The sequence below is a fragment of the Capsicum annuum genome, chromosome 10 (genome assembly GCF_002878395.1).
Source record: "Capsicum annuum cultivar UCD-10X-F1 chromosome 10, UCD10Xv1.1, whole genome shotgun sequence".
Classification (NCBI taxonomy): Eukaryota; Viridiplantae; Streptophyta; class Magnoliopsida; order Solanales; family Solanaceae; genus Capsicum; species Capsicum annuum.
Window position 1 is genome coordinate 216,751,779 of NC_061120.1, and position 7,221 is coordinate 216,758,999.

General features: G+C 39.0%; 3 non-coding genes across 3 annotated transcripts; all 3 read right to left on the bottom strand.

Annotated features, from left to right (window-relative positions):
• Positions 1 to 3,296: 3,296 nt before the first annotated feature.
• LOC124888228 lies at positions 3,297 to 3,457 on the bottom strand. The gene has a single exon (XR_007046360.1). It is a non-coding gene; the product is annotated as a U1 spliceosomal RNA (small nuclear RNA).
• Positions 3,458 to 5,288: 1,831 nt separating this feature from the next.
• On the bottom strand, positions 5,289 to 5,448 carry LOC124888284. The gene has a single exon (XR_007046413.1). It is a non-coding gene; the product is annotated as a U1 spliceosomal RNA (small nuclear RNA).
• Positions 5,449 to 6,815: 1,367 nt separating this feature from the next.
• LOC124888186 lies at positions 6,816 to 6,976 on the bottom strand. The gene has a single exon (XR_007046319.1). It is a non-coding gene; the product is annotated as a U1 spliceosomal RNA (small nuclear RNA).
• Positions 6,977 to 7,221: the final 245 nt, after the last annotated feature.

Below are 7,221 nucleotides of genomic sequence, written 5' to 3' on the forward strand. Positions count from 1 at the left end.
GTCAATGTGGGAAAATCACCCAATCACTCTCCATAGCTTTCTGTTTGGAGATGGAAAAAAAAAATCAGTGTAATGTATATTTGATTCTCTTTGAATAGACAAGAACTAAGAAAATAGTATCTGTCTCCTTACCTAAAGGTTATATGTTACCCGAAGTCTTCAACAATGATGGCGCATACATTTCGGGTCCTCCAGTAGTATTGCATTTTTGGAGGATCTGACACGGTTGCAACAACATTTTTAGAAAGTCCGAGCAACATAGATTGAATGACATCAGTCCTAAGCTAGTCTATAAGCGCAATCTGCTTCATGACATGTCTTTATTTCCAGACGTTTAAGCTTTGAGGCTCACTTAATGTACATTGTACACAGCTCATATTGACACATAATGATGCAGACTACAATATGGTCGTATGTAGATCATTTAATTGTACAACGTTATTCTAGAGCTTCACCTTGTTGAAAGCGTATGGCCAATACGTTACACCTTTGCTCTTTGATCATGCTCCTTGCCATTTAAGGTATTGCAACAACCTCCTTTTTGTTTTGCCCACTTCTTCGTTTCAAGCTTCTTTGCCGTCTTATATTTTGCACAAATTTTAAGTTTAGAAGTGACAAATGCAAAACAAAAGAGGTATGTTTCGCGGGTGTGTGTTTTGTGGATGATCATCTGGTCACAACATCCGTGGAAATAGAGCGTATCTGAAATTATAAGAAGATAAAAGAGGGACGTTAGTTCCTGAATGCCGATATCCTAACTGCTACATTCATCAATTCATGTGTATGTCCACATAATAGATTTTATTTACAATTGTTGTTGAGAGAAACATAGTTTCTTCCCTTTTATAAATTACCAGGGCCGATGATATAGAAGAAGTGTGTCAAGCTAAAGAATTACTCCCTCCATCCAACGAATATTGTTGTTGGACATCTAGTTTTAGTAACATGGACAAGTAAAGATGAGCGGAGGGAGTAAGAATGGTCATTCTTTACTTTTACTCCATTTTTGTTACCTGCCTTTGTTTGCCTAATGATTGTGATAAATCTGATTTTTACATGAACAGAAGTTGTTCCATACAAAACTTGAGTAGTACAACGAGTAATAAATAGTACAGAAACATACCCAGTAATATCTCTCAGGTGGAATATGGGGAACGTAGAGTTTACACAGACCCTACCCCCCTACCACTAGATAGGTTGTTCTCGGTAGACCCTCGGCTCAAAAAGAATCTTATTTTTTTTCCCTTCAATAAGAGTCTAGACGCTTATGTGAAAATGTAAACAGTAGTAGCTAACAGGACTTTATTCCATTGATAATATTTGATGTTACAAACTGAAGGAATCCAATATCTACAAGCCTGCAAAATCAAAACTTGACGACCTACAGGCTATATATTGCCCAGACTCTTCAACAATGATGGCACGTGTGTGTTAGATCCTCCAAAAGTAATGTATTTTGGAGAGTGCGAGCAACATAGACTGAAGGGCATCAGTCCTAAGCTAGTCTATAAGCGCAATCTGCTTCATGGCATGTCTTTATTTCCAGACGTTTAGGCATTGAGGCTCTTACTTTCCCTATGATGTACACACAGCTCATATTGACACATGATGATACACACAATCTACAATATGGTCATATATATATATATATATATATATATATATATATATATATATATATATATGTACATTATTTTGATTGTACAAGGTTATTCAAGAGCTTCACCTCGGGGAAAGTGTATGACCATCACATTGCGCCTTGCCATTTACGGAACTGCAGCAATCTCCTTTTCCCTTGCTGCAATGTCTCCATTCTTTTTGGACTCAAGATCCATTGCCTATTTCAACATTTCACACTTCTTTGCCAATGTCTTATATTTTGCACAAATTAAGTTTAAAAGTGAGAGATAGAAAACCAAAGAGGTATTGTTGTGAACCAAGTCAACTTTGTAAGGGGCTATGGGTTAGAAGTGGTGAATTGGGCTGACCCAGCTGAGATTATTGGACCTATTGAGATGTTGGAGTGTTTTATTTGGGATCCAGGCCCGATTGTCAATTGGTTAAATAGGATCTAGGATTAGATAGAACGTTCATGCAAATTATGTTGAAGCTTCGGCTTAGTCTGTATTCTCTCATCTCCCTTTCAATGATCTATTATCTCATCTCCTTCTAGTTATCTTCTTCCTCTGTTACTCGGAGAATTTCCATCAGTATTTGTCCATTGTTACTTTGTTGCTCGAATTCTTACTTGTATTCGGATTTGGAAGTATAATATATATATTAGAGTTGTGGTGTGAAATTGAGGTTGTTACAGGTATGCTCCCGGGTGTGTGTTTTTTTGGAATGTCATCCGGTCACAACATCAGTGGAAATAGATCATACACCTCCAGAGTCAATCAAGACATCAAGACATCATTATAATTTCAGAGTCATATTGTTTCTCACCTTTAGCTCGTGCGCTTCTGCCTTAACATGCTCTGCAATTATAAGAATATAAATAAACTAAGGATATTAGTTCCTGAATGAAGATATCCTAACTGCTACATTCATCAATTCATATAATAGTGCCTTGTGATAAATTTTGGTACATGAACAAAACTGGTCCATAAAGAAAAATTGAACAGTACAATGAGTAATAACATTAGCTATGACAATTCGTATTATAAGAAAAGCAATACAGTAACAGTAGAGTGTACATGCCTGGTAAAATCTTAAATAGTCATTGACATTTTTCCAGTCATTTGTAACGACAACAGCTACTCCATCTGCAGATATTTCTGTACGAGCTTAGTTCATGATGAACGAATCTTTTCTATTCCTATGCAACTGATCATAACTAGTTATTTACATTAATTCTTTTGCAATTTCCTCTAGTATTCTTATGCAGCATCGGCTGCAACATCACCAGCTTCCTAAAGCTCACAGGTCGTGTTAGTTTTCAACTTCCTCAGCCATTTCTCATGTTGACTTTGTTCACAATCTTATTCTCTCCCTTTGCCTAGACGTTAACATGAAAATGCAAGGATCTTAGTTGATATTACAAACTGAAGGACCTTAAGCAAACCTGTCGTATCTCTACCTGTTTCAACAAATAAGTCTTGCATAGCTCAATAAAAGCAATACTATCATTTTAACAGTTATTCTGGCATACATTAAAACAATTTCTTTAGAGTTGTCAAGGGCTAGCAGCTCTGCATGTAACCAATCTTTCAAACAGGGATTAATTTTCAGACTGACTTTCACCCAAATTTAAAATGACATAGCAAAGTTTCCAACATTTCGGACTTAGATTTTGGGTAGGGGCTGCGCGAACGCAGGCCCCCGCTGCCACAAATTATGACGTAGGCTCGACCACTTGGGCCGACCTTAGGCGGGCACCCCTCCAAAGTGCAATGGAGGTTACCAACCTAGGCCATGGGTCTTGTTGATCGCCCATTGACCCCGTCCAGGTAAGTAAGTTTTCCAGTTAGCTCAGTTCATTATTAATGCCACTGCTTTTGCTCCAGTTTTCTCTAAGATGAAAATGTGGGAGAATTACTCAAAATGGCATTACTCTCTTTAGCTTTATGTTTGGAAATAGAAAAAGAACGAGGTATGCTCCGCGGGTGTTTGTTTTGTGGAATATCATTTAGTCATAATATCAGTGGAAATAGAGCACAAACCCCAATAGTTTCTTCTTTGTCCTTGAGGTTCTGATCCTTCTCATAACGAGCTTCAACTACAACACCTTTGGCTCTTCTTGAAGCAAATCATACATTGCTCCAAAGATAAACGAACCTTATTTTCCCGATATGCTGTCTCAGCACCGCCGTATCTCCACTCTCATGTAAAGTAGTTATGAGTCATGACATTGTTATGAGCTCGAAGGACAAGTTCTTTTATTTGTTTTAGTAATGAGCTAATGTTATTGAACTGGGATGATCTAAATTGAGGACTCGTTATCCTGGACAAAAGACAATTACATGAGGATCATCTAAGACAAATGACAGTATGAGTGTACTTGCCTGATAAAATGTTTCTTATCAACGAGCCATTGTTTTATTGGCATTAAATCGTCTTGGCATCTTTCCAGTCATTTGCAACAACAGCTACTCTAACCACAAATTTTCTGTATGAGCTAGCTCAAGATGTAGGAATGTTTTCACCTCCTATGCAACTGATAATAATTACAGCTATTTACATTCATTTTTTGCGATTTCCTCTGTCTGCAAGCTCATTGGTCGTGTTAGTTTTCAACTTCTTCAGCCTTTTCTCAGGCTGATTTTGTTTCAGAACCTTATTCTCTCCTTCAATAAGAGTCTAGATGCTTACATGACAATGTATATAGTAATAGCTAATGTGACTTTATTGTGACGCCCTGCGTCACCACCCATTAAATTCATCCCGTTTTGGGCACAATTCCGAGCGTTTCGGGCACATTCCGGAGCCCGACGGGGCTTCCACAGCGTCTCGTGACAAGGCCAACGTGGGGGCATCTTTGGGAGGTCAAAATACAAGCTCGGGTCAACATTTATGGGGCTTTGAAGCCTTGACCAGCTGGGCAGTGACTGCACAACAAAAACAGCATACCAGACAAAGGCCTTTCTACTAGTTCATGGCTTGCATGCCCAAATGTAGTAATGTTGACTAAGCATTTAATGTATCCCTTGACTAAGGGGCATTATATATACCTTGTAGCCCTCTTGGGCAGATGATATACTTGTTTTTACTCGAGCAATATAATCAGAAAATTGGCTCTTCGGGCCTCCCAAAACCGAGTGTCTTTCTTGCTATTTTCCTTTCGAGTTTGTGTGAGTGTTCAAAGGTTCTTGGGGACGAATTTAGAGCAAGTTTAGGACTGAGTTTAGCATCGATATCGCAAGTGTTAAGCTGTCCACACGCGGCTAAAATTAGGCCCGTGACATTATGCTCCATTGATAATATTAGATATTACAAACTGAAGGACCATAAGCAAACCTGCAATACCTCCTTCTGTTTCAATAGTCGACCGATGTTAGTTTTGCCTAGCTTAGCAGAGTAACCTTTATCATTTATCGTCAACAACATTTTAATAGTTGTCCTGCCTCTTGTAAGTGGTAGCAAATAGGCAGAGCTTAGCAACACGTAACTAACCCTCCAAACAGGCACCAGCTTTTAGACAAATGACCTTGCCAAAAACTATGTGCTATATAGATGGTGGAAAATGGTCAAAACTAGAGCCTAGTAAAATGGACGTAGACTTGTGAACCGGCACAAAGGCAACCAGCAGCCAGAGTCACTTCTCTGATTAATTTTTGACTTTGAATTGGGCAGGGTTCGCGCAAACGCAGGCCCCTCTACCACAAATTATGACGTAGGCTCAACCACTTGGGCCGACCTTAGGTAGGCACCCCTCCAAAGTGCAATGGAGGTCACCAGCCTAGGCCATGGATTTTATTGATCACCCATTGACCCTGTCCAGGTAAGTATGTTATCCTGATAGCTCAGCCCATTATTAATGCCACGGCTTTTGCTCCACTTTTCTCTAAGATGAAAATGTGGGAGAATTACTCAAAATGGCATTTCTCTCGTTAGCTTTCTATTAATATAGAAAAGGAAAGAGGTACGCTCCGTGGGTGTGTATTTTTGTGGAATATCATTTGGTCACAATATCAGTGGAAATAGAGCACACAACTCAATAGATTCAGCTTTGTCCTTGAGGTTCTGATCCTTCTCATGATGAGCTTCGTGTATCTTTGGCTCTTCCTGACGCACTTCATATATTGCTCCAGAGACAAAGAATCTTAGCTTTACAGATTTGTTGTCTCAGCAACGTTCGTACCTCCACTCTCATGTGAAGAACTAATGACATTGTCTTGGGACTCTCTACTTGCATCACCATCACTACCATCATCAAATGAGCTCACGCGACAAGTTCTTTTATCTGTTTTAGTAATGAGCTAGTGCTATTGGCCTGAGATGAGCCAGATTGAGAACTCGTTATCCTTGATAAAAGGCGGATCTAGACAAAATTTGAGTTCCTCAGAGAGACGTACATTATGAGTGCTTATGCTATGACCTTTTCAGATAGAATGCAACAAAAAAATATCTGTAAACATCTTGGTGTTTTCTCATGAAATTTTTAAGTGTAACTAGCATTTCTCCAGATCAATCAAGACTTCAAGCTGTCATTATAATTTCTGAGTCATCTCGTTTCTCACCTTTAGCTCATGCGCTTCTGCCTTTGCAACGTGCTCTGCAATTATAAGAATATAAGGAAGGATATTAGTTCCTGAATGCCGATATCCTAACTGTTACATTCATCAATATGTCCATATATTAATGCCTTGATTTAGCTCACCGATTATGTTAGTTTTCAACATCATCAGCCATTTCTAAAGGTTAAATTTGTTCAGAATCTTATTCTCTCCCTACAATAAGTCTAGACGCTTAGGTGGAAACATTTAATTTATGTGTAATATCTGTTTAATTTATGCTCCACTGGTAATAGTTGATATTACAAACTGAACGGGACCATACTGCCATATCTCTATCTGTTATCAACAGATCTTGGTCTTGTATAGCTCAAAGAAAGTAGCCCTTGTCATTTGTTGCCATTTTAACAGTTGTTCTGCCTCTAGTAAAGTGATCTAAGCCATATAGAATGTAGCAGCTAAATCTAACAAACCAGAATTAAATTTTAGCAGCACAAATTCTCAACTAGTAGCTTCTTCTGTGAATGCGCAGACAGAGAAACGGACCATGCCAAACATAGATTATACAGCACAAACTCTCAACAAGCAGCTTCTGCAGTGAAATGCAATCACAATCAACAAGAAAATTTAACACTAAATTAGGTAGGGGCCGCGCGAACGCAGGCCCCCTCTACCACAAATTATGACGTAGGCTCGACCACTTGGGCCGACCTTAGGCAGGCACCCCTCCAAAGTGCAATGGAGGTCACAAGCCTAGGCCATGGGTCTTATTGATCACCCATTGACCCCGTCCAGGTAAGTATGTTTTCCAGTTAGCTCAGCACATTATTAATACTACTGCTTTTGCTCCACTTTTCTCTTAGACGCTGGTGTGGGAGAATTATTCAAAATGGCATTAATCTCTTTAGTTTTGTGTTTGGATAAAAACCACCTCTCTGCTTGAACTTACTGAATGGTTTTGGCAAAATCCAAAAACACAGCAACTAGGTTCTCCAAGTAATCAGTAACATATACAACTCCCTGAATGAAGCAGTGCAAAATGGCCTGT